At 51.7% G+C, this 24355-nt stretch overlaps 1 non-coding gene and 1 pseudogene across 1 annotated transcript; both read right to left on the minus strand.

Annotated features, from left to right (window-relative positions):
• Positions 1-9338: 9338 nt before the first annotated feature.
• On the minus strand, positions 9339-14224 carry LOC112940388 (28S ribosomal RNA; annotated as a pseudogene).
• A 210-nt stretch (positions 14225-14434) lies between these two features.
• LOC112940389 (5.8S ribosomal RNA) lies at positions 14435-14590 on the minus strand. Its single transcript, XR_003244463.2, has one exon. It is a non-coding gene; the product is annotated as a 5.8S ribosomal RNA (ribosomal RNA).
• Positions 14591-24355: the final 9765 nt, after the last annotated feature.

The following is a 24355-nucleotide window of genomic DNA, read 5'->3' on the forward strand; positions in this document are numbered from 1 at the left end:
TGATTTTGTGATTTAAAAGAATGAAATTTCGGGGTATTTATAGGTAAAAAAATGGGTTAAAGTGTAATTTTTAAAACTTTAGGGTATTAAAAAAGTTATGGTGGGGTAGGGCTCCTATTGGCTGAAATTCTACTCAAATATCGTTAGGGGCCCCACTAGCCTATACCCACCGGCTGGTAACGGATTTTTTTAAAAAAATTTTTTTTAACCAAACCGGTTATTATCGAAACCGATAAATTCCCGTATTTGCCAATTTTTGTCCCGGTACCTGTACCGAAACGGAAATTAATGGTGATTAATGGTACTAACGGGTACTGAACAGGACCAGGAGGGGCCGGATTGGAATCCGGTAAGTACCGGTTCCGCTGCCACGTATAGACAGGAGTAGACATTGATTTTCTAGAGAATCATAATGGAAATGTACAATCCAAATATGCACGTTCTAAGGTAGAAACACACATCAGCTTTCACAAATGACTTTAATATGTATAAAAAATATTTTTCAATGTTTTTTTTAATTTTTTTGAAAATTCCAAAAAATTAGTAATAAATTAATAAAAAATAGGGAAAATATCGAAAAAATATGAAATCAACTCTGAAAATTCACAAATAAATATGAGAACCTTAAAATAAAAAAATAAATAAATTTTAATTTTTAAAAGGAGATGTAAAAAATTAAAAAGCGTAAAAATAAATTTTAAAATAATGATTAAAACTCAGAAAAGTACGGAAATGCTCGAAAACACTTCTAAACATGTCAAATTAATGATAAGATATATATTTGCACAAATAAAAAATATTTCAATATCGTACGAACTATAAAAGTAATTAAAATGATGTGAAAGAGCCACGTTGGGTGGAAACATTAGAGAATAGATAATTGAAAGTAGATGAATATGTTTTTGATGCAAAAAGGTTCTTTCAAAATCCTTTGATTTATGTACGGCATGAACATCCGCATGTTTCGTCTAGAACTCTTACAATGTCGCGCAAGCCACGACTAATGCGGGCAGGCCATGGCCGACAGTTGTGTGCTGGCGCGTCCGACGACGGCCGACCGTTTGTGTTGTCCAAGGGCTATGATGGCATGCCATGCCCGACGTCGTCCGACCGTCTATGCTGCCCAAGGGCGAAGATGGGATGCCATGCCCGACGTCATCCGACCGTGTCATCTATTCCAAAGGCGATGATGGCATGCGACACCCGATGTCGTCCGACCGTGTCATCTAGTCCAAAGGCGACGATGGCATGCCACGCCCAACGTCGTTCGACCGTGTGTGCTGCCCTAGGGCTATGATGGCATGCCACGCCCGACGATGGCTACCGTCTGTGCTTTCCAAAGGCGATGATGGCATGCCACGCCCGACGTTGTCCGACCGTGTGTGCTGTCCAAGGGCAATGATGGCATGCCACGCCCGACGACGGCCGACCATCTGTGCTGTCAAGGGGTGATGATGGCAGGCCACGCCCAGCACCGTCCGACTGTCTGTGTTGCCCAAAGGCGATGATGGCATGCCACGCCTGGAGTCGTCCGAGTGTGTGTGTTGTCCAAAGGCGTGATGGCATGCCACGCCCGACGTCGTTCGACCGTGTTTGCCGTCTAAGGGAGATGATGGCATGCCACGCCCGACGTCGTCAGATTATGTCCGCTAGTCCAAAGGAGATGATGGCATGCCACTCCCGACGTCTTTTGACCGTGGTAGCCGTCCAAGGGCTATGATAGCATGCAACGCTCGACATTGTTTGACCGTGTGTGTTGTCAAAGGTCCATGATGGCATGCCACGCCCGACGTCGTTCGACCGTGTGTGCTGTCCAAATGCCATGATGGCATGTCACGCCCCAAGGGAGATGATGGCATGCCACGCCCGAAACCGTCTGACTGTGTGAGCTAGTCCAAAGGCGATGAGGGGATGCTACGCCTAACGTCGTTCGATCGTTTGTGCTTCCCAAAGGCGATGATGGAAAGACACGCCCGACGTCGTTTGATCGTGTGTGATACCTAAGGGCGGTGATGTCATGCCACGCCCGACGTCGTCCGACTGTGTGTGGTGTCCAAGGTCGGTGATTTCATGCCACGCCCGATGTTGCCAACCGTGTGTGGTGTCCAAGGGTGGTGATGTCATGCCACGCTCGACGTTGCCGACCCTGTGTGCTGTCTAAGGGCTGTGATGGCATGCCATGCTTGACGTCGTTCGACCGTGTGTGTTGTCCAAGGGTGGTGATGTCATGCCACATCCGTCCATGAGTGCATTCCAAGAGCAGTGATGTCATGCAAAACCTGACGTCGTTCGACCATGTGTGCTGTCCAAGGGCGATGATGGCATGCCACGCCCGACATCATCCGACCGTGTGTGCTGTCCAAGGGCGGTGATAGCATGCCACTCCCGACATCGTTCGACCGTCTGTGCTGCCCAAAGGCGATGATGGCATGACACGCCCAACGTCGTCCGACCGTGTGTGCTGTCCTAAGGCAGTGATGTCATGCCACGCCCGACGTCGTTCGATCGTGTTTCCCGTCCAAGGGCGATGAGGGCATGCCACACCGGACGCCATCCAACTGTGTCAGCTAGTCCAAAGGAGATGATGGCATGCCACGTCCGACGTCGTTCGACCGTATTTGCCGTCCAAGGGCTATGATGGCATTCCACGCCGGACGTCATTCGGCCGTGTGTGCTGTCAAAGGGCCATGATAGCATGCCACGCCCGACGTCATTCGACCGTGTTTGCCGTCCAAGGGCTACGATGGCATGCCACGCCGACGTTGTTCGACCGTGTGTGCTGCCCAACGGCGATGATGGCATGCCACGCCCGACGTCGTTCGACCGTATTTGCCGTCCAAAGCGATGATGGCATGCCACGCCCGACGTCGTCCGACCGTTTCTGCTACCCAACTATGAAGATGTCATGCCGAGCTTAATGTCGTTCGACCGTGCGTGCAGTCCAAAGGCGGTGATCGCATGTCACGCCCAAAGTCGCTCGACCGTGTGTGCTGTCCAAAGGTGGTGATGGCATGTCACGCCAGATGTCGTTCGACCGTGTTTTCCGTCCATGGGCTATAATGCCATGCCACGCCCGACGTCGTTCGACCGTGTGTGCTGTCTAAAGGCGGTGATGGCATGTCACGCCCGACGTCGTTCGACCGTGTTTGCTGTCCAAAGGCGGTGATGTCATGCCACACCTGACGTCGTTCGATCGTGTGTGCTGTCCAAGGGCCATGATGGCATGCCACGCTCGAGGTCGTTCGACCGTGTGTGCTGCCCAAAGGTAATGATGACATGCCACGTCCAACGTTGTTCGACCTTTTGTGCTCCCAAAGGCGATGATGGAATGCCATGTCCGACGTCTTTCGATCGTGTGTGCTGCCCAAAGGCGATGCTCGCATGCCACGTCAGACGTTGTTTGACCATTTGTGCTGCCCAAAGGTAATGATGGCATGCCACGCCCGACATCGTTGGACCTTTTGTGCTTCCCAAAGGCGATGATGGCATGCCACGCCCGACATCGTTCGACCGTGTGTGCTGCCCAAAGGTGATGATGGCATGCCACGCCGGACGTCGTTCGATCGTGTGTGCTGTCCAAGGGCCATGATGGCATGCCATGCCTAATGTCGTTCGACCGTGTATGTTTTCCAAAGGCGGTGATGGCATGTCACGCCTGACGTCATTCGACCGTTTCTGCTACCCTACTATGATGATGGCATGCCACGCCCGATGTCGTTCGACCGTGCATGCAGTCCAAAGGCGGTTATGGCATGTCACGCCCGAAGTCCTTCGACCGTGTGTGCTGTCCAAAGGCAATGATGTCATGCCAAGCCCAACGTCTTTCGACCGTGTGTGAATCCCAAAGGCGATGCTGGCATGCCTGACGTCGTTCGACCGTGTGTTCTGCCCAAAGGTGATTATGGTATGCAATGCCCGACGTTGTCGACCGTGTGTGTTATCCAAGTGCGGTGATGTCATGCCACGCCTGACATCGTCCGACCGTGCATGCTGTCCAAATGCGGTGATGTCATGCCACGCCCGATGTCTTTCGACCGTGTGTGCTTCCCAAAGGCGATAATGGCATGTCACACCTGACGTCGTTCGATCGTGTTTGCCGTCCATGGGTTATGATGGCATGCCATGCCCGACGTCATTCGAAAGGCGATGATGGCATGCCACGCCCGACGTCGTTCGACCGTTTGTGCTGCCCAAAGACGATGCTGGCATGCCACGCCCGACGTCGTTCAACCGTGTGTGCTGTCCAAAGGTGGTGATGGCATGTCACGCCCGACGTTGTTCGACCGTGTGTGCTGTCTAAAGGCGGTGATGTCATGCCAAGCCTGACGTCGTTCGATCGTGTGTGCTGTCCAAGGGCCATGATGGCATGCCACGCTCGACGTCGTTCGACCGTGTGTGCTGCCCAAAGGTAATGATGGCATGCCACGCCCGATGTTGTTCGACCTTTTGTGATCCCAAAGGCGATGATGGCATGCCATGCCCGACGTCTTTCGATCGTGTGTGCTGCCCAAAGGCGATGCTGGCATGCCACGCCCGACGTCGTTTGACCGTTTGTGCTGTCCAAAGGTAATGATGGCATGCCATGCCCGACATCGTTGGACCTTTTGTGCTTCCCAAAGGCGATGATGGCATGCAACGCCCGACATCGCTCGACCGTGTGTGCTCCCCAAAGGTGAGGATGGCATGCCATGCCCGACATCGTTCGTTCGTGTGTGCTGTCCAAGGGCCATGATGGCATGCCACACCCGAGGTCGTTCGACCGTGTGTGTTGTCCAAAGGCGGTGATGGCATGTCACACCTGACGTCATTCGACCGTGTTTGCCGTCCATGGGCTATGATGGCATGCCACGCCCAATGTCGTTTGACCGTTTGTGCAGCCCAAAGGCGATGATTGCATGTCATTCCTAACGTCATTCGACCGTGTATGCTGTCCAAAGGCGGTGATGTCATGCCACGCCCAACGTCTTTCGACCGTGTGTGCTGCCCAAAGGCAATGCTGGCATGCCACGCCCGACGTCGTTCGACTGTATGTGCTGCCCAAAGGTAATGATGGAATGCCACACCCGACGTCGTTCTAACGTTTGTGCTGCCCAAAGGAGATGATGGCATGCCACACCCGACGTCATTGGACCGTGTGTGATCCCCAAAGGTGATGATGGCATGCCACGCTCGATGTCGATCGACCGTGTGTGCTGTCCAAAGGCGGTGATGGCATATCATGCCCGACGTCGTTCGACCGTGTTGCTGTCCAAAGGCGGTGATTTCATGCCAGGCCTACCGTCTTTTGACCGTGTGTGTTGCCTAATGGCGATGATGGCATGCCGCGCCTGACATCATTCAACCGTATATGCTGTCCAAAGGCGGTGATGGCATGTCACACCAGATGTCGTTCGACCGTGTTTGCCGTCCATGGGCTATGATGCCATGCCACGCCCGACGTCGTTCGACCGTGTGTGCTGCCCAAAGGTGATGATGGCATGCCACGCCCGACGTCGTTCGACCGTGTTTGCTGTCCAAAGGCGGTGATGTCATGCCACACCTGACGTCGTTCGATCGTGTGTGCTGTCCAAGGGCCATGATGGCATGCCACGCTCGAGGTCGTTCGACCGTGTGTGCTGCCCAAAGGTAATGATGACATGCCACGTCCAACGTTGTTCGACCTTTTGTGCTCCCAAAGGCGATGATGGAATGCCATGTCCGACGTCTTTCGATCGTGTGTGCTGCGCAAAGGCTATGCTCGCATGCCACGTCAGACGTCGTTTGACCATTTGTGCTGCCCAAAGGTAATGATGGCATGCCACGCCCGACATCGTTGGACCTTTTGTGCTTCCCAAAGGCGATGATGGCATGCCACGCCCGACATCGTTCGACCGTGTGTGCTGCCCAAAGGTGATGATGGCATGCCACGCCGGACGTCGTTCGATCGTGTGTGCTGTCCAAGGGCCATGATGGCATGCCATGCCTAATGTCGTTCGACCGTGTATGTTTTCCAAAGGCGGTGATGGCATGTCACGCCTGACGTCATTCGACCGTTTCTGCTACCCTACTATGATGATGGCATGCCACGCCCGATGTCGTTCGACCGTGCGTGCAGTCCAAAGGCGGGTATTGCATGTCACGCCCGAAGTCCTTCGACCGTGTGTGCTGTCCAAAGGCAATGATGTCATGCCAAGCCCAACGTCTTTCGACCGTGTGTGAATCCCAAAGGCGATGCTGGCATGCCTGACGTCGTTCGACCGTGTGTTCTGCCCAAAGGTGATTATGGTATGCAATGCCCGACGTTGTCGACCGTGTGTGTTGTCCAAGTGCGGTGATGTCATGCCACGCCTGACATCGTCCGACCGTGCGTGCTGTCCAAATGCGGTGATGTCATGCCACGCCCGATGTCTTTCGACCGTGTGTGCTTCCCAAAGGCGATAATGGCATGTCACACCTGACGTCGTTCGATCGTGTTTGCCGTCCATGGGTTATGATGGCATGCCATGCGCGACGTCGTTCGGCCGTTTATGCTGCCCAAAGGCGATGATGGCATGCCACGCCCGACGTCGTTCGACCGTTTGTGCTGCCCAAAGACGATGCTGGCATGCCACGCCCGACGTCGTTCAACCGTGTGTGCTGTCCAAAGGTGGTGATGGCATGTCACGCCCGACGTTGTTCGACCGTGTGTGCTGTCTAAAGGCAGTGATGTCATGCCACGCCTGACGTCGTTCGATCGTGTGTGCTGTCCAAGGGCCATGATGGCATGCCACGCTCGACGTCGTTCGACCGTGTGTGCTGCCCAAAGGTAATGATGGCATGCCACGCCCGATGTTGTTCGACCTTTTGTGATCCCAAAGGCGATGATGGCATGCCATGCCCGACGTCTTTCGATCGTGTGTGCTGCCCAAAGGCGATGCTGGCATGCCACGCCCGACGTCGTTTGACCGTTTGTGCTGTCCAAAGGTAATGATGGCATGCCATGCCCGACATCGTTGGACCTTTTGTGCTTCCCAAAGGCGATGATGGCATGCCACGCCCGACATCGCTCGACCGTGTGTGCTCCCCAAAGGTGAGGATGGCATGCCACGCCTGACATCGTTCGTTCGTGTGTGCTGTCCAAGGGCCATGATGGCATGCCACACCCGAGGTCGTTCGACCGTGTGTGTTGTCCAAAGGCGGTGATGGCATGTCACACCTGACGTCATTCGACCGTGTTTGCCGTCCATGGGCTATGATGGCATGCCACGCCCAATGTCGTTTGACCGTTTGTGCAGCCCAAAGGCGATGATTGCATGTCATTCCTAACGTCATTCGACCGTGTATGCTGTCCAAAGGCGGTGATGTCATGCCACGCCCAACGTCTTTCGACCGTGTGTGCTGCCAAAAGGCAATGCTGGCATGCCACGCCCGACGTCGTTCGACTGTATGTGCTGCCCAAAGGTAATGATGGAATGCCACACCCGACGTCGTTCTAACGTTTGTGCTGCCCAAAGGAGATGATGGCATGCCACACCCGACGTCGTTGGACCGTGTGTGATCCCCAAAGGTGATGATGGCATGCCACGCTCGATGTCGATCGACCGTGTGTGCTGTCCAAAGGCGGTGATGGCATATCATGCCCGACGTCGTTCGACCGTGTTGCTGTCCAAAGGCGGTGATTTCATGCCAGGCCTGCCGTCTTTTGACCGTGTGTGTTGCCTAATGGCGATAATGGCATGCCGCGCCTGACATCATTCAACCGTATATGCTGTCCAAAGGCGGTGATGGCATGTCACGCCAGATGTCGTTCGACCGTGTTTGCCGTCCATGGGCTATGATGCCATGCCACGCCCGACGTCGTTCGACCGTGTGTGCTGCCCAAAGGTGATGATGGCATGCCACGCCCGACGTCGTTCGACCGTGTGTGCTATCCAAAGGCGGTGATGTCATGCCACATCCGACGTAGTCCGACCGTGTGTGCTGCCCAAGGGCGGTGATGTCATGCCATGCCGGATGTCGTCCAACCTTGTGTGCTGTCCAAGGGCGGTGATGTCATTCCACGCCCGACGTTGTCGACCGTGTGTGCTATCCAAAGGCGGTGATGTCATGTAATACCCGATGCCATCCGACCGTGCGTGCGGTGCAAGGGTGATGATGTCATGCCATGCCCAACGTCGTTCAACCGTGTGTGCCGTCCAAGGGCGGTGATGTCATTCCACGCCAGATGTCATCCGACCTTGCGTGCAGTCCTAGGGAGGTGATGTCATGCCATGCCCGACGTCGTTCGACCGTTTGTGCTGCCAAAGGCGATGATGGCATGCCACGGCCGACGTCGTTCGACCGTGAATGCTGTCTAAAGGCGGTGATGGCATGTCACGCCCGACGTTGTTAGACCATGTGTGCTGTCCGAAGGCGGTGATGCCATTCCACGCCTGACGTTGTTCGACCATGTGTGCTGCCCAAAGTCAATGATGGCATGCCACGCCCGACGTCGTTCGACCGCGTGTGCTATCCAAAGGCGGTGATGTCATGCCACGCCCGATGTAGTACGACTGTGTGTGCTGCCCAAGGGCAGTGAGGTCATGCCACGCCTGACGTTGTTTGACCGTGTGTGCTGTCCAAGGGCGGTGATGTCATGCCACGCCCAACGTCGTTCGACCGTGTGCGTAGTCCACGAGCGGTGATGTCATGCCATGCACGACGTCGTTCGACTGTGTGTGTTGTCCAAGGGCGGTGATGTCATGCTACGCCCGATGTCGTCTGACCATGCGTGCAGTCCAAGGGCGGTGATGTCATGCCATATCCGACGTCGTCCGACCGTGTGTGATGTCCAAGGGCAGAGATGGCATGCCATGCCCGATGTCATCCGACTGTGTGTGCTGTCCAAGGGCGGTGATGGCATGCCACGCCCTACGTCATTCGACCGTTAATGCCGTCCAAGGGAATTTTTTGCAGTCCATGCCCATTCTCCGCGGGCCTTGGCAGATGCCGCTGGGCCGCGGACGTGCTGCATACGCAGACCCATTTGCCCCTTGACATCTAACTTGGCTTTAAAAATCGCTCCCGACCTCTCGAAAACCTTTTATAGTGACATGTCATTAGTCCCTTAACATGTCATTAGTCTTGATAAATGAACTCACCATCACGAAAACCTCGCAATGGGGATTAGTTATTGGATAAGTGTTTGACCGTCGTATAACGTCTAGGCCAACACTTAGCGGTAGACTAGTGAACTTCACGTGCCATGTTACTTCCGATAGTTATATTTTAACACTTAGTTATTTTTTCCCCTTCCAAGGATGCAAGCAGCACGCGAACCTCTCATTTGAAAAGTTAGAAATGATTTGATTTGATTTTGGGGGAGGGGGAGTGTGGGGGGGACGAATAGGAGCGGCAAAGGGCTGAATCTCAGTGGATCGTGGCAGTAAGGCCACTCTGCCACTTACAATACCCTGTCGCATATTTAAGTCGTCTGCAAAGGATTCTACCCGCTGCTCCATGGAAATTGTACTTCAAGGCGGTCACTACGACACTTATGTTGCGGCAACTTAGCCAACGACACGTGCCCTTGGGGGCCATAGGCTCCTACTGCGGGTCGGCAAGCGGACGGCGGGAGCATGCGTCGCTTCTAGTCCGGATTCTGATTTAAAGGCGTTCAGTCATAATCCAGCACACGGTAGCTTCGCTCCACTGGCTTTTCAAAGGTAAAACTAACCTGTCTCACGACGGTCTAAACCCAGCTCACGTTCCCTATTGGTGGGTGAACAATCAAACATTTGGTGAATTATGCTTCACAATGACCAAAAGAGCCGACATCGAAGGATAAAAAAGCAACGTCACTGTGAACGCTTGGCTGCCACAAGCCAATTATCACGGTTCGTATTCGTACAGGAAATTAGAATATAACGAGCTTTTACCTTTCTCTTACACACGAGATCTCTTTTCTCGTTGAGCTCATCTTAGGACACCTGCATTATCTTTTAACAGATGTGCCGCCCTAGCAAAACTCCCCACCTGACAATGTCTCCTTCCTGGATCGGCCCGCAAAGCGAGACTTGGGTCCAAAATGAGGGGCAGTGCCCAGCTTCTGAATCACGGAATAAGTAAAATAACACTAAAAGTAGTGGTATTTCACTTACGCCTTTCGGCTCCCACTTATACTACACCTCTCAAGTCATTTGACAAAGTCGGACTAGAGTCAAGCTCAAAAGGGTCTTCTTTCCCTCCTGATTCTGCTAAGCCCGTTCTAGTAGACAGGCACAGAGGGAATCTCGTTAATCCATTCATGCGCGTCACTAATTTGATGACGAGGCATTTAGCTACCTTAAGAGAGTGATAGTTACTCCCGCCGTTAACTGCGCATGGTTGAATTTCTTCACTTTGACATTCAGAGCACTGGGCAGAAATCACATTGCGTAAACATCCTTTGGGACCATCACAATGCTTTGTTTTAATTAAACAGTGGGATTCCCCTTGTCCGTCCCCAATACGGCACGCGGCGACCCGCTCTCGCCGCTGGAGCAGCTCGAGCAGTCCAACAACGGGTTTGGGACTGGGATCCACGTGTCCATCCCTCAGAGCAAATCCTTTTCCCGAAGTTATGGATCCACTTTGCAGACTTCCCTTTCCTACATTGTTTCATCGACTAGAGGTTGTTCACCTTGGAGACCTGATGCGGTTACGAGTACGACCCAGCATGGACGACATTCGGTCTCCAGATTTTCAAGGGCCGCCGAGAGCGCACCGTACACCACGCGACGTGCGGTGCTCTTCCAGCAGCTTGACCCTACCTTTGGCTGAGCCGATTCCAAGATGGGCAGGCTGTTAAACATAAAAGATAACTCTTCCTGAGGCTCCCGTCGACGTCTCTGGACAGCTCTGTGGCCGTACATGGCCTTACGTGCGCCGTGCGTGCGACGCCTAGAGTTAGCTGTAACAGGAGCTCTAGAACTCGCCACTTGTTCGAAAGCACTGCAGTTTCCACACCAAACGCTAGTATAAACCGATCTTGAGAAGTTCCCTCGGCGGAGCACGGTCTCCCCGCAGGCGTCGGTGGCGTGTTTTTGTAAGCGCCCAACGGCGAAGCACAAACGAGCCATCCATGCCGTCAAGCGCCCACACAACACGCCTACTAAGCCCACAGGACACCCTTGACGTCCGCCTTCTTTCGCCTCAGTTGCCCCGCAGACGTCGCTGGCATGTTTTTGTTGACGCCCAACATCATAGCACGGACAAGCCACGCATGTCGTCAAGCGCCCATGTAGCACGCCTACTAAGCCCAAAGGACGCCCATGACGTCCGCCTGCCACCGCCTCAAATGCCCTGCAGACGTCGCGGACAAGTTTTTGTAAACGCCCAGCGGCGTAGCATGGACAAGCCATGCATGTCGTCAAGCGCCAACGCAGTACGCCTACTAAGCCCATAGGACGCCCATGACGTTTGCCTGCCACCATCGCAAACGCCCTGCAGACGTCGTGAGCATGTTTTTGTAAACGCCCAGCAGCGTAGCATGGACAAGCCACGCATGCCGTCAAGTGCCCACGCAACATGCCTACTAAGCCCACAGGACGCCCTTGACGTTCGCCTGCCTTCGCCTCAGCCGCCCCGCAAACGTCACTAGCATGTTTTTGTAGACGCCCAACGGCGTAGTACGGATGAGCCATGCATGCCATCAAGCGCCCACACAACACGCCTACTAAGCCCACAGGACGCCCTTGACGTCCGCCTACCTTTGCCTCACTCGACCCGTCGACGTCGCCGATGTGTTTTTGTAAACGCCCAACAGCCTAGCACGGACAAGCCATGCATGCCATCAAGAGACCACGCAGCATGCCTACTAAGCTCAAGGGGCGCCTATGCCGTCTGCCTTCTTACACCTCAGTCTGCATTCAACACCTCTACCCCCCATTATATATGCTTAAAAAAGGGTTACCCATGTGACAGGAGTAGACATTGATTTTCCAGAGAATCATAATAGAAATGTACAACCCAAATATGCACGTTCTAAGGTACAAACACACATTTGCTTTCACAAATGACTTTAATATATATATAAAATAGGGAAAATATCGAATAAAATATGAAATCAACTCCGAAAATTCAGAAATAAATATGGGAACCTTAGAATAAAAAAATTATTAAGTTTTTTTATTTTTAAAAGGAGACGTAAAAAATTTAAAAGCGTAAAAATAAATTATAAAATAATGATTAAAAGTTGGAAAAATACGGAAATGCTCGAAAACACTTCTAAACATTTAAAATTAATGATAAGATATATCTTTGCACAAATAAAAGATGTTTCAATATCATACGAACCGTAGAAGTAATGAAAATGATGCGAAAGAGCCACGTTAGGTGGAAACGTTAGAGAATAGATAAAAAAGTCGATGAATATGTTTGTTATGCATAGGGGTTGTTTCAAAATCCTTTGATTCATGTACGTCATGAACATCCGCATGTTTCATCTAGTTATCGAACAAATATTGCGCAAGCCACGATCTATGCGGGACGGCCACGACCGACCGTTGTGTGTAGGCACGTCCGACAATGGTCGACCGTTTGTGCTGTCCAAGGGCTATGACGGCATGCCACGCTCGACGACGGCTGACCGTCTGTGCTGTCCAAGGGCGATTATGGCATGCCACGCCCGACGCCTTCCGACCGTCTGTGCTGCCCAAGGCCGAAGATGGCATGCCACGCCCGACGTCGTCCGATCGTGTCAGCTAGTCCAAAGGCGACGATGGCATGCGACGCCTGATGTCGTCTGACTGTGTCTGCTAGTCCAAAGGCGATGATGGCATGCCACGCCCGACGTCGTCCGACCGTATCTGTTTTCCAAGGGCTATGATGGAATGCCATGCTTGACGACGGCTGACCCGCCGCGCCCTCCTACTCATCGGGGCCTGGCACTTGCCTTGACGGCCGGGTGTAGATTGCGCGCTTAAGCTCCATCCATTTTCGGGGCTAGTTGATTCGGCAAGCGAGTTGTAACACACTCTTTAGCGGATTTCGACTTCCATGACCACCGTCCTGCTGTCTTAATTGACCAACACCCTTTGTGGGATCTAGGTTAGCACGCAGTTTCGCACCTTAACCCGGCTTCCGATTCATCCTGCATCGCCAGTTCGGCTTACCAAAAATGGCGCACTTGGATCTCTTGATTATGTGGCGCGGCTCAACAAAGAAGTCGCACCGTCCTACCTATTTGAAGTTTGAGAATAGGTCGAGGGCGTTGCGCCGCCGAGGCCTCTAATCATTGACTTTACCCGATAGAACTCGCATGCGAGCTCCAGCTATACTCATGGAAACTTCGAACGGAACCAGCTATTAGACGGTTCTATTAGTCTTTCGCCCCTATACCCAAGTCAGATGATCGATTTGCACGTCACTATCGCTGCGGGCCTCCACCAGAGTTTCCTTTGGCTTCGCTCCGCTCAGGCATAGTTCACCATCTTTTGGGTCCCAACAGGTATGGTCACAGTCAAACCCTTCTCAGAAGATCAGGGTCGGTCGGCGGTGCACCCCTCAGGGGGATCTCATCAATCAGCTTCCTTACGCCTTACGGGTTTACTCGACCATTGACTCGCACACATGTCAGATTCCTCGGTCCGTGTTTCAAGACGGGTCGAATGGGGAGCCCACAAGCCAGCGTCCGGAGCGCGCAGATGCCGAAGCACGCCGGAGGCGCGCGCTGCCTTCCACAATAAGGGAGATGGCGTTCCATGGTCGTATCGAGAGCCCAGGCTTTGTCCTCCCCCAATCCACATTGGTCCACGCCCCGAGTCGATCAACGGACCGGCTCGTCACCGTTCCACATCCGATCGTGGCGCATCGCCGGCCCCCATCCGCTTCCCTCCCGATAATTTCAAGCACTCTTTGACTCTCTTTTCGAATTCCTTTTCATCTTTCCCTTACGGTAGTTGTTCGCTATCGGTCTCTCACAAGTACTTAGCCTTGGACGGAATTCACCCCCGATTTAGGCTGCATTCCAAAACAACCCAACTCGTAGATAGATCCTCGTGGTGCGACAGGGTCCGGGCACGACATGGGTCTCACCCTGTTCGGCGCCCCCTTCTAGGGGACTTGGGCCCGATCCGCCGTTGAGGACGCTTCTCCAAACTACAATTCGGATGACAGAGACGCCCGATTCTAAGGCTGGGTTGTTCCCGGTTTGCTCGCCGTTATTAGGGGAATCCTTGTAAGTTTCATTTCCTCCGCTTATTGATATGCTTAAACTCAGCGGGTAATGCCGCCTAACCTAGGGACGCGGTCGAAGTGCCTGGTGTGGCGTAGTGAGGGTCGGGGAGTCCGTACGCGCGACGGGTTGTAGTCGCGACAACTCGAGAGAATTGAGTTTCAACAACCCCTTGCAGCGACGTCCGTCGACGTGGACTCACATTTAGGCCGGGTGCACGGGAGGCCAGCTTTCGCCCCCGCTCTCAGCCTTGCAACGTGTAGGGGAGGGCAACGTGATGCGTGACGCCCAGGCAGACCTGCCCTCGGCCAAATGGCTTCGGGCGCAACTTGCGTTCAAAGACTCGATGGTTCACGGGATTCTGCAATTCACACCAAGCATCGCATTTCGCTACCTTCTTCATCAATTTGAGAGCCGAGATATTCATTGTCATGAGTCATTTGTGTTATCAGCGCAGCGCGCATCCCCCTATGATCCGTGAACAGGGCACGAGGGGAGGGCTGTCAATTGTTGTATTCCTTGGCGCTTTCCGCTCTAGGTTTTGGCAGTCGCTCGAAGAGCTTGAGCGCGTTGGGCGACAGGAGGGAGGCGCGCAACGAGCGAGCGCCTCCCCCAGGTGTTTAAAACGAGTTCGCAGGTCATTCTGCTGTGCAGGTTTAGACAATGATCCTTCTGCAGGTCACCTATGGAAACCTTGTTACGACTTCTCCTTCCTCTAAATGATAAAATTCAATGGACTTCTCGCGATGTCGCGGGCAGCGAACCACCCATGTCGCCGCGATCCGAACATTTCACCGGATCATTCAATCGGTAGGAGCGACGGGCGGTGTGTACAAAGGGCAGGGACGTAGTCAACGCGAGCTGATAACTCGTGCTTACTAGGAATTCTTCGTTGAAGACCAATAAATGCAATGATATATCCCTATCACGATGAAATTTCAAAGATTACACAGGCCTGTTGGCCAAGGCTATAAACTCGTTGAATAATCAGTGTAGCGCACGTGCGGCCCATAACATCTAAGGGCATCACAGACCTGTTATTGCCTCAAACATTCGCGGCCTAAAAGGTCGTAGTCCCTCTTAGAATCTGGCTGCGAAGGGATACCTTCGCATAGCTAGTTAGCAGGATGAGGTCTCGTTTGTTAATGGAATTAACCAGACAAATCGCTTCACCAACTAAGAACGGCCATGCACCACCACCCGTAGAATCAAGAAAGAGCTCTCAGTCTGTCAATCCTTACTATGTGTGGACCTGGTAAGTTTCCCTGTGTTGAGTCAAATAAAGTCGCAGGCTCCACTCCTTGTGGTTCCCTTCCGTCAATTCCTTTAAGTTTCAGCCTTGCGACCATACTCCCCCCGGAACCCAAAAACTTTGATTTCTCATAAGGTGGCGGCAGAGTCCTAAAAGCAACATCCATCGATCCCTGGTCGGCATCGTTTATGGTTGAGACTAGGACGGTATCTGATCATCTTCGAGCCCCCAAATTTCATTCTTGGTTAATGAAAATATTCTTGGTAAATGCTTTCGCAGTTGTTCATATTTCATAAATCCAAGAATTTCACCTTTGACTATGAAATACGAATGCCCCTGACTGTCCTTGTTAATCATTACCCCGATCCTGAAGGCCAACGTAATATGACAAAAATCCTATAATGTTATCCCATGCTAATGTATACAGAGCGTAGTGTCACGGACTTTTTGATTCAGACAATACTTCATGCGGCACTTGACGGTTTACTCACGAGTCTTGCACGTTCTTGCAAACTCAACTTAGCCTCTCACTCGGATCGCTAAGAAAATAAGAAGTAGACAGAATTTTGGAAGAAGGAACTTCTATTACTTGCTGAAATTATTGGATGCTTTACAAGTAAAATGAACTACTATTTATACTACTCTAATGCCTAAGAGTTAGTAAATGCTACACTATACAAGTTCCTAAGTCTATGCCTACAAGATATGCTTCTAAGTCTTCCAAAAAGGACTCCTAGATGCTCCTAGTCTGCCCTAACGCCTAGAGGCCTTGAACAAGCCTCTTCAATGCTTGTAACTGCCGCCCCACTACCTGCTGTAACAGTTGTAGCAGCTATAACTGCCGTAACAGTTGAAACTGTTGTAATGGCTGCCTCTCCAACTGCTGCCTGCCCATTGGCCTGCTGGCCGGCTTGGGCTGTCTGCCCCCTTGCGCCTGTTGCTGGCTGCCAGGTTGGGTGGCGTTCTGCCTGGATGGATGGCGGGACGTCACAATCTCCCCCACCCAATGATGCGACGACCGCGACGCATTACTGCAAGAACTCCTGAATTTTGTCTTTGAACTGCCACAAGTCTTCGTACTTCTCCCAAGTGGCTTCTTCAGGAGTTTGTCCCTTCCAATGTACGAGAAACATGGCACTGGCCTGCTGTCCTCGTTTCCGTTTGGCTTGGTAATCTATTATAGCTTCAATTTCTCGATCATGCGAGGCAATAACGGTGATAGGGTCCCGTTGTGATTTGTTCTGGGTGGGATAGTCCTTATCCTCATGATAAGGCTTAAGAACGCTTTCATGAAAGACCGGGTGGATCCTTAAGTGTGGAGGTAACTCCAACTTGTATGAAGTTTTACCCACCTTGGCAACAATTTTGAACGGACCCTCATACTTCCGCACCAAGTTGTGATGTACGCCTCTAAGTGCCTTAAACTGCCTCAGATTAAACTTTACCAAAACCTGCCGACTTGCCCAAATAAGATTTGGCAAGGTCGAGTTGTTCTTCCCAACCCTTGGCAAGGTTGTAAGCGCCCAAACTCTTCCCTTCAAAACAGGTTGGCAGTGAGTGCGGAGTTTGGGGTTGCTGGCCTGTTGCTAACTCGAACGGTGTGCGCCCTGTAGATTCACTCCTCTGCAAATTGTAAGAAAATTGCGCCATGTCTAGGAGCTTAGCCCAATCTTTCTGATGTGCACTGACATAGTGCCTAAGATAGCATTCCAACAAGGCGTTGACGCATTCAGTTTGGCCATCAGTTTAGGGGTGGAAACTGGTGGAGAAGTGAAGTTTTGAACCAAGAATTTCAAAGAGTTCACTCCAAAAGTTCCCTGTGAAACGAGGATCCCGATCGCTAATGATGAACCTCGGCAGCCCCCAATACTTCACAACATTTTTGAAAAACAATTGTGCAGCTTCCTTAGCAGTACAACCGGCTTTGGCAGGCATGAAAGTAGCATACTTGAAGAATCTATTCACTACGACCATAATCGTGCCAAACCTGTTTGACTTCGGCAAAGAAGTGATGAAATCCTTAGATATACTCTCCCATGGACGATCAGCTATGCGTAATGGCTACAACAGCCCTCCTTGTTGCCTTTTCTCCACCTTGTCTTGCTGGCACACAAGACAAGTCTGCACATACTGCTCGATCTCTTCCTGTATTCGTGGCCAGAAATAGAAGGCCTCCACTAATGCCCTCGTTCTCTTCTGTCCTAGATGCCAAGCCCACGGAGTGTCGTGGCTTTCTTTGATAATTTGCCGCCTGATGAATCCGAACTTTGGTACATAAATCCTCCGGCCAGTGGTAAGCAAGAATTTGTCTTCTACCCAAGACCGTTTGGTTTGGCCTTGAGTAGCCAACTACATAATCTTCTTGGCTTCCATATCGCATTGCATACCATCTTTGATTGCGCCTTCGAATTCACTACCGACTGAGGAGATGGCCGCTAAATCAGTCTTCCTGCTCAATACATCGGCTACCACATTGGTGTGATCTTCTTCTGTGATTGAAAATAGCTAGTGGCAACGTTGTCAGTTTTCACTACAAATTTGGAGCCTAGTAGATAGTGCCTCCATGTACGTAGACAATGCACAATGACCGCCATCTCCTTCTCCTGCACAGTGTACCGTCGTTCAGCTTCATTCAGCTTCCGGCTTTCAAAAGCTATGGGGTGCTTCTCCTGTATCAAGACTCCCCCAATGGAAAAATCAGAAGCATCCGTATGGATCTCGAAGGTCTTGGTGAAGTCAGGCAGCATCAATACCGGTTCTTCAGTAACCGCAGCCTTAAGACCTTCAAATGCTTCCTGGCACTCTTCGCTCCACAGCCAAAGCCTGTTCTTCTTCAGCAGCTCAGTCAGTGGGGCAGCTATACCGGAGTACCCGCTAATGAACCTGCGATAATAATTAGTAAGTCCAAGAAAAGAACGTAGCTAGGTCACTTTCATCGGCGCTTCCCAATCTTGGATCACCTTTACCTTTGCCTCATCCATACGAAGTTCACCTTGGCTGATCACATGGCCCAAAAAGTGTATCTTTGGTTGGAAGAACTCGCACTTCTCTCGCTTGACATAAAGCTGATTCTCCCGCAAGGCTTTGAAGACCTTCTTCAAGTGCTCCACATGTTTCTGCAAAGTGATACTATAGACGACTATGTCATCTAAGTACACTACTACGAACTGGTCCAAGTAGGGACGTAAAATCTCATTCATCAGCGTGCAAAATGTGGCAGGTGCGTTGGTTAAGCCGAAGGGAATCACCAACCATTCGAATGCTCCATACCTGGTCACGCATGCTGTCTTTGGGTCATCCCCCCTTGCAATGCGCACTTGATAGTAGCCTTTCCGGAGATCCATCTTGGTGAAGTACTTGGCCTCTCCAAGACGATCAAACAAATCTGCGATCAGCGGGATTGGATACTTATTCCGAATAGTGATCTTGTTTAGCACCCTGTAGTCAATGCATAGACGCATCGATCCATCTTTCTTTTTCTGAAACAGCACCGGCGCTCCATAGGGTGCCTGTATGGATGAATATGACCTGCTTTGAGGAGCTCTTTCAACTGCTTCCTCAGTTCCTCTAACTCAGGCGGAGCCATGCGATAAGGTGCAAGCGCAGGTGGCTTGGCTCCCGCCTCCAACTCGATCATGTGGTCTACCTCACGCCTTGGAGGTAGAGTTTTTGGCAGCTCCTCCGGCATCACATCACTGTTTTCCTGCAAAACAGTTTCTATGATAGGTGGCAATGGCTCCATAGCACCATGGTCTTCACCCGAACTTGCGATGGTGGCTAAGAAGGTTGGTGCTCCGTTCTTCAGGCCCTTCACAATCTGCATGGCCGACAATTGGGCATATCTGTCTTTCTTCGGCACCCTAACAAGAGGCACCATACAAGACCCTTCCCCTTCCATCACCATGAGTTGTTGAAGGTAGGGATCAATCATCGTGTGGCTACACTGAAAGAATTCCTGTCCAAGAATAACATCGGATATGTCCAAAGGAGCTACGGTAAAATTCGTATTACCTCTCCACCGTCCTAAAGTGATGCTGACCCCATGAGCAATTCGACACACGAGAGTTGGTGGGGCGTTGACCGTTTTGAGGCGATTGTTACTTGGAACATTTTTTAGTCCCAATTTCTCTGCCGCCGTCTAGGTCATGATATTAGCTTCAGCCCCGGAATCTACCATGGCCCGAACTGGTTGCCCATTGATGGAGATATCCACATATTGCGTACTGAAATCCCCTGCGTGGTCGGCCTGTTTGGCTATGGCTCCACAGATTCCAACCATGCCCAACTGAGTGGTGTCTACCGATTTCGCCTTGTCTTGTGCCTCCTTTTCCTTCCGCTCACGAACGATGGCACTAAGGCTCTTCATCTCTGGGCACCTGGCATAACCGTGTGGTCCGCCACATATATAGCACCCGTCTCCATTGCTGGAATGCGTCCGCTTCTCCGAGTACTTCTGACGTTCAAACCGTCTGCCATCGGGCTTGGGCGTGTCTCTGCCTCGGCCACGGTCTCCCCCGCCTTTAGCTTGACTACCCCCTGCCTCCTTGCCCTTCGCCTTGTCCAAACGATCATGTTTGAAATCTGTCAAGGTTTCGGCTTGAGTGATGGCCTCATCAATGGTTTTTACTTGACGCCGCTCTAACTCTGTCCTCGCCCAATTCTGCAGCCCGTCCATGAAGGTGAACAGCATGTCATCTTCCGTGAGTTGGGGAATTTGGATGGTCAAGATTGTGAGCTCTTTCATATATGCCCTAATACTTCCCGTCTGCTTCAACTCTCGGAGTTTGCGTTTCATTTCATAAACAGCATTGTTGGGGAAGAAAGCTTTCTTGAATTCCTCAAGGAATTGTTCCCATGTGTTGATGGTGCGTGTGCCCATCTTGATCTCGGCATCTTTGCGTTTCCACCACAACATGGCTACATCCAAAAGATACAACACGGCAGTGTTGATCTTGTTTGCATCGCTCCTGACCCGATTACACCTGAAAATAATTTTCCAAGTGCCATAGGAAATTTCCTACCTCTAGGGCATCGCAGACACCCTTGAATGTTGGTGGCTTGGGAACCTCGACTCTGGACTACCTTTCCTGGACAAGTGATGTTGATGCTCCAACCTCCCTCTCTTCTTCGAGAGATTCTACCTTGTTCTTCAGTGTCTGGATCATCGTAAGGGCGTCCGAAAATCTGAACTCAAAGGAAGTAATGGTTTCCTTCATCGCTAATACAGACCGCTTGCATACCTCCAACTCCTTCCTAATGGCGTCAACTTCCTCAAGGGATTGCTCTTCAGGTCTTTGACATCACTGTCCAACCCATTCAAGCGCTGGCCTAAAATCTCAACAGCTAGCCTTGCCCTCTCGACGCTTGCAAGACATTCATGTCCAAAAGTGACGTCGATGGTATCTTCGTTGTCGTCGTCGTCACTTCCATTGACAATATTATGCTGGAAAGATGTTTGTCCATCGCTTGGTGGAGGAACATCTGGCGGTAGACCGCCTGATGGAAGACCGCCTGGTGGAAGACTGCTTGATGGAAGACTGCCTGATGGAAGACCGCCTAGTGGATGATCAGTTGGTGGAGGATCAGTGGGTGGAAGATCGGGCAAATTGGGCAGATTGGGTTCATTTCCCTTCTGCTGCTTCTTCCCTCTCTTGTTATTCTTTACTACCTGAACGTTGGGGGTGTTGCTAGCGCCGCTTCCGTCTCCTTCGTTCGTCATTCTATTACGATGAACCTGCTCTGATACCAATTGTCACGGACTTTTTGATTCGAACAATACTCCGTGCGGCACTTGACGGTTTACTCACGATTCTTGCATGTTCTTGCAAACTCAAGTTAGCCTCTCACTCGGATCGCTAAGAAAATAAGAAGTAGACAGAATTTTGGAAGAAGGAACTTCTATTACTTGCTGAAATTATTGGATGCTTTACAAGTAAAATGAACTACTATTTATACTACTCTAATGCCTAAGAGTTAGTAAATGCTACACTATACAAGTTCCTAAGTCTATGCCTACAAGACATGCTTCTAACTCTTTCAAAAATGACTCCTAGATGCTCCTAGTCTGCCCTAACGCCTAGAGGCCTTGAACAAGCCTCTTCAATGCTTGTAACTTCCTCCCCACTACCTGCTGTAACAGCTGTAACAGCTGTAACTACCGTAACTGCTGAAATTGTTGTAACGGTTGCCTCTCCAACTGCTGCCTGCCCCTTGGCCTGCTGGCCGGCTTGGGCTGTCTCCCCCCTTGCGCCTGCTACTGGCTGCCAGGTTGGGTGGCGTTCTGCCTGGATGGATGGCTGGACGTCTTAGTAGGCTTTCATTGAGCACTCTAATTCTTCAAAGTAACAGCGTCGGAGGCATGACCCGGCCACTAAACGACATGAGCGCATCGCCCGACAGAAGGGACGAGATGACCGGTGCACATCTAGGGCGGACCGGCGGACCCATCCCAAAGTCCAACTACGAGCTTTTTAATTGTAAAAACTTAAATATACGCTATTGGAGCTGGAATTACCGCGACTGCTTGCACCAGACTTGCCCTCCAATGGATCCTCGTTAAGGGATTTAGATTGTACTCATTCCAATTACCAGACTCATGGAGCCCAGTATTGTTATTTATTGTCACTACCTCCCCGTGTCAGGAATGGTTAATTTGTGCACCTGCTGCCTTCCTTGGATGTGGTAGCCGTTTCACAGGCTCCCTTTCCAGAATCTAACCCTAATTCTCCGTCACCCGTCACCACCATGGTAGGCCACTACCCTACCATCAAAAGTTCATAGGGCAGAAATTTGAATGATGCGTGGCCGGTATGACTGCCGTGCGATCCGTCGAGTTATCATGAATCATCGCAGCAACTGGCAGAGCCCGCGTCGACCTTTTATCTACTAAATGCATCCCTTCCAGAAGTCAGGGTTTGTTGCACGTATTAGCTCTAGAATTACTACGGTTATCCGAGTAGTAGATACCATCAAACAAAGTATAACTGATTTAATGAGCCATTCGCAGTTTCACAGTCTGAATTTGTTCATACTTACACATGCATGGCTTAATCTTTGATACAAGCATATGACTACTGGCAGGATCAACTAAGTAGCATTCCTCAAAAACGTCACGCGCCGCATGAGACCGGCGTGCCCTTTTAGTCACGGTCGGGTCTAAGGAGAGCGCGACGGTTATTCGGAAGGAGCATTCATTTTTGGCAGATAGAAGCCGATGAAGGCCCCATGCCCACTATATCTACCGTATCTGAGAATTTGACGCGCCGCTCACGGACCACGCCATTGTACAACGAAGCGAGGGAAGGCGTGGGACGCGGAAGCGTCTTTTGGGTTCACCCCGCACTTGAGACTCGAAGGGAGAAAGGGGACCATTTGCACGTGCACAATGCCTAGGCATTAGGTATGCAGCACAGGATTCCGACGTCCGACCATCCTAGATTACGCTTCATCCGCCACGGAATTGGCATGTGAGTTAAGACGTCGCTTCTCGAAACAGGGATCCAACCTACCAACAAATTCCCAAAACCACTCATGCGCCATAGCTGAATAGCTCTGTCAATGCACGCTCGACATCCACCCTGACGCCCGACATGAGATGTCGTGCGAAGACTCCGATTCCTTCTTTGCAAGGCCAATGCTACACCCGCCGTTGCACTCCTACCCAAGGGAGTTGAGAATTTAATCACTGCAAAGATTGTTGGAGGAAGACCAAGGTTCACACAAGGGAACCGCCCACGACGTCGTTCGACCGTGTGCGCTGTCCAAAGGCGGTGAGAGCATGCCACGCCCGACGTCGTTTGACCGTGTTTGCCATTCAAGGGCTATGATGGCATTCCACGCCCGATGTCGTTCGACTGTCTGTGCTGCCCAAAGACGATGATGGCATGCAACGATCGACGTCGTTCGACCGTGTGTGCTGTCAAAAGGCAGTGATGTCATGCCACGCCCGACGTCGTTCGACCATGTGTGCTGCCCAAAGGCGATGATGGCATGCCACGCCCGACGTCGTTCGACCGTGTTTTCCGTCCAAGGGCGATGATGGCATGCCAAGCCCGATGCCATTCGACTTTGTGAGCTAGTCCAAAGGCGATGATGGCATTCCACGCCTGATGTCGTTCGACCGTTTGTACTGCCCAAAGGCGATGATGGCATGCCACGCCCGACGTCGTTCGATCGTGTGTGCTGCCCAAAGGCGATGATGGCATGCCACGCTCGACGTCGTTCGACCGTGTGTGCTGTCCAAAGGCGGTGATGGCATCTCACGCCCGACGTCGTTCGACCGTGTGTGCTGTCCAGATGTGGTGATGTCGTGCCACGCCTGACGTCGTTTGACCGTGTGTGCTTCCCAAGATGATGGCATGCAAAGCACGATGTCGTTCGACCGTGTGTGCTTTCCAAAGGCAATGATGGAATGTCATGCCTGACGTCGTTCGACCGTGTGTGCTGTCCAAAGGCGGTGATGGCATCTCACGCCCGACGTCGTTTTACCGTGTGTTCTGCCCAAAGGCGATGATGGCATGCCACGCCTGACATCGTTCGAGCGTGTGTGCTGTCCAAAGGTGGTGATGTCATGCCATGGTCGACGCACTCCAACCGTGTGTGCTACCCAAGTGCGGTGATGTCATGCCACGCCCAGCGTTGCTGACCGTGTGTGTTGTCCAAGGGCGGTGATGTCATATCACGCCCAACGTTGCTGACCGTGTGTGTTGTCCAAGGGCGGTGATGTGCTGCCACACCCGACGTCATCTGACCGTGCATGCAGTCCAAGTGGTGGTGTCATGCCACGCCCGACGTCGTTCAACCTTATGTGCTGTCCAAGGGCGGTGATGTCATACAACGCCCGACGTCGTCCGACCCTGCGTGTAGTCCAAGGGTGGTAATGTCATGCAACGCCTGACGTTGTCCGACCGTATGTGCGGTCCAAGGGCAGTGATGTCATGCCACATCCGACG

Source organism: Solanum lycopersicum, chromosome 11 (assembly GCF_036512215.1).
Source record: "Solanum lycopersicum chromosome 11, SLM_r2.1".
Classification (NCBI taxonomy): Eukaryota; Viridiplantae; Streptophyta; class Magnoliopsida; order Solanales; family Solanaceae; genus Solanum; species Solanum lycopersicum.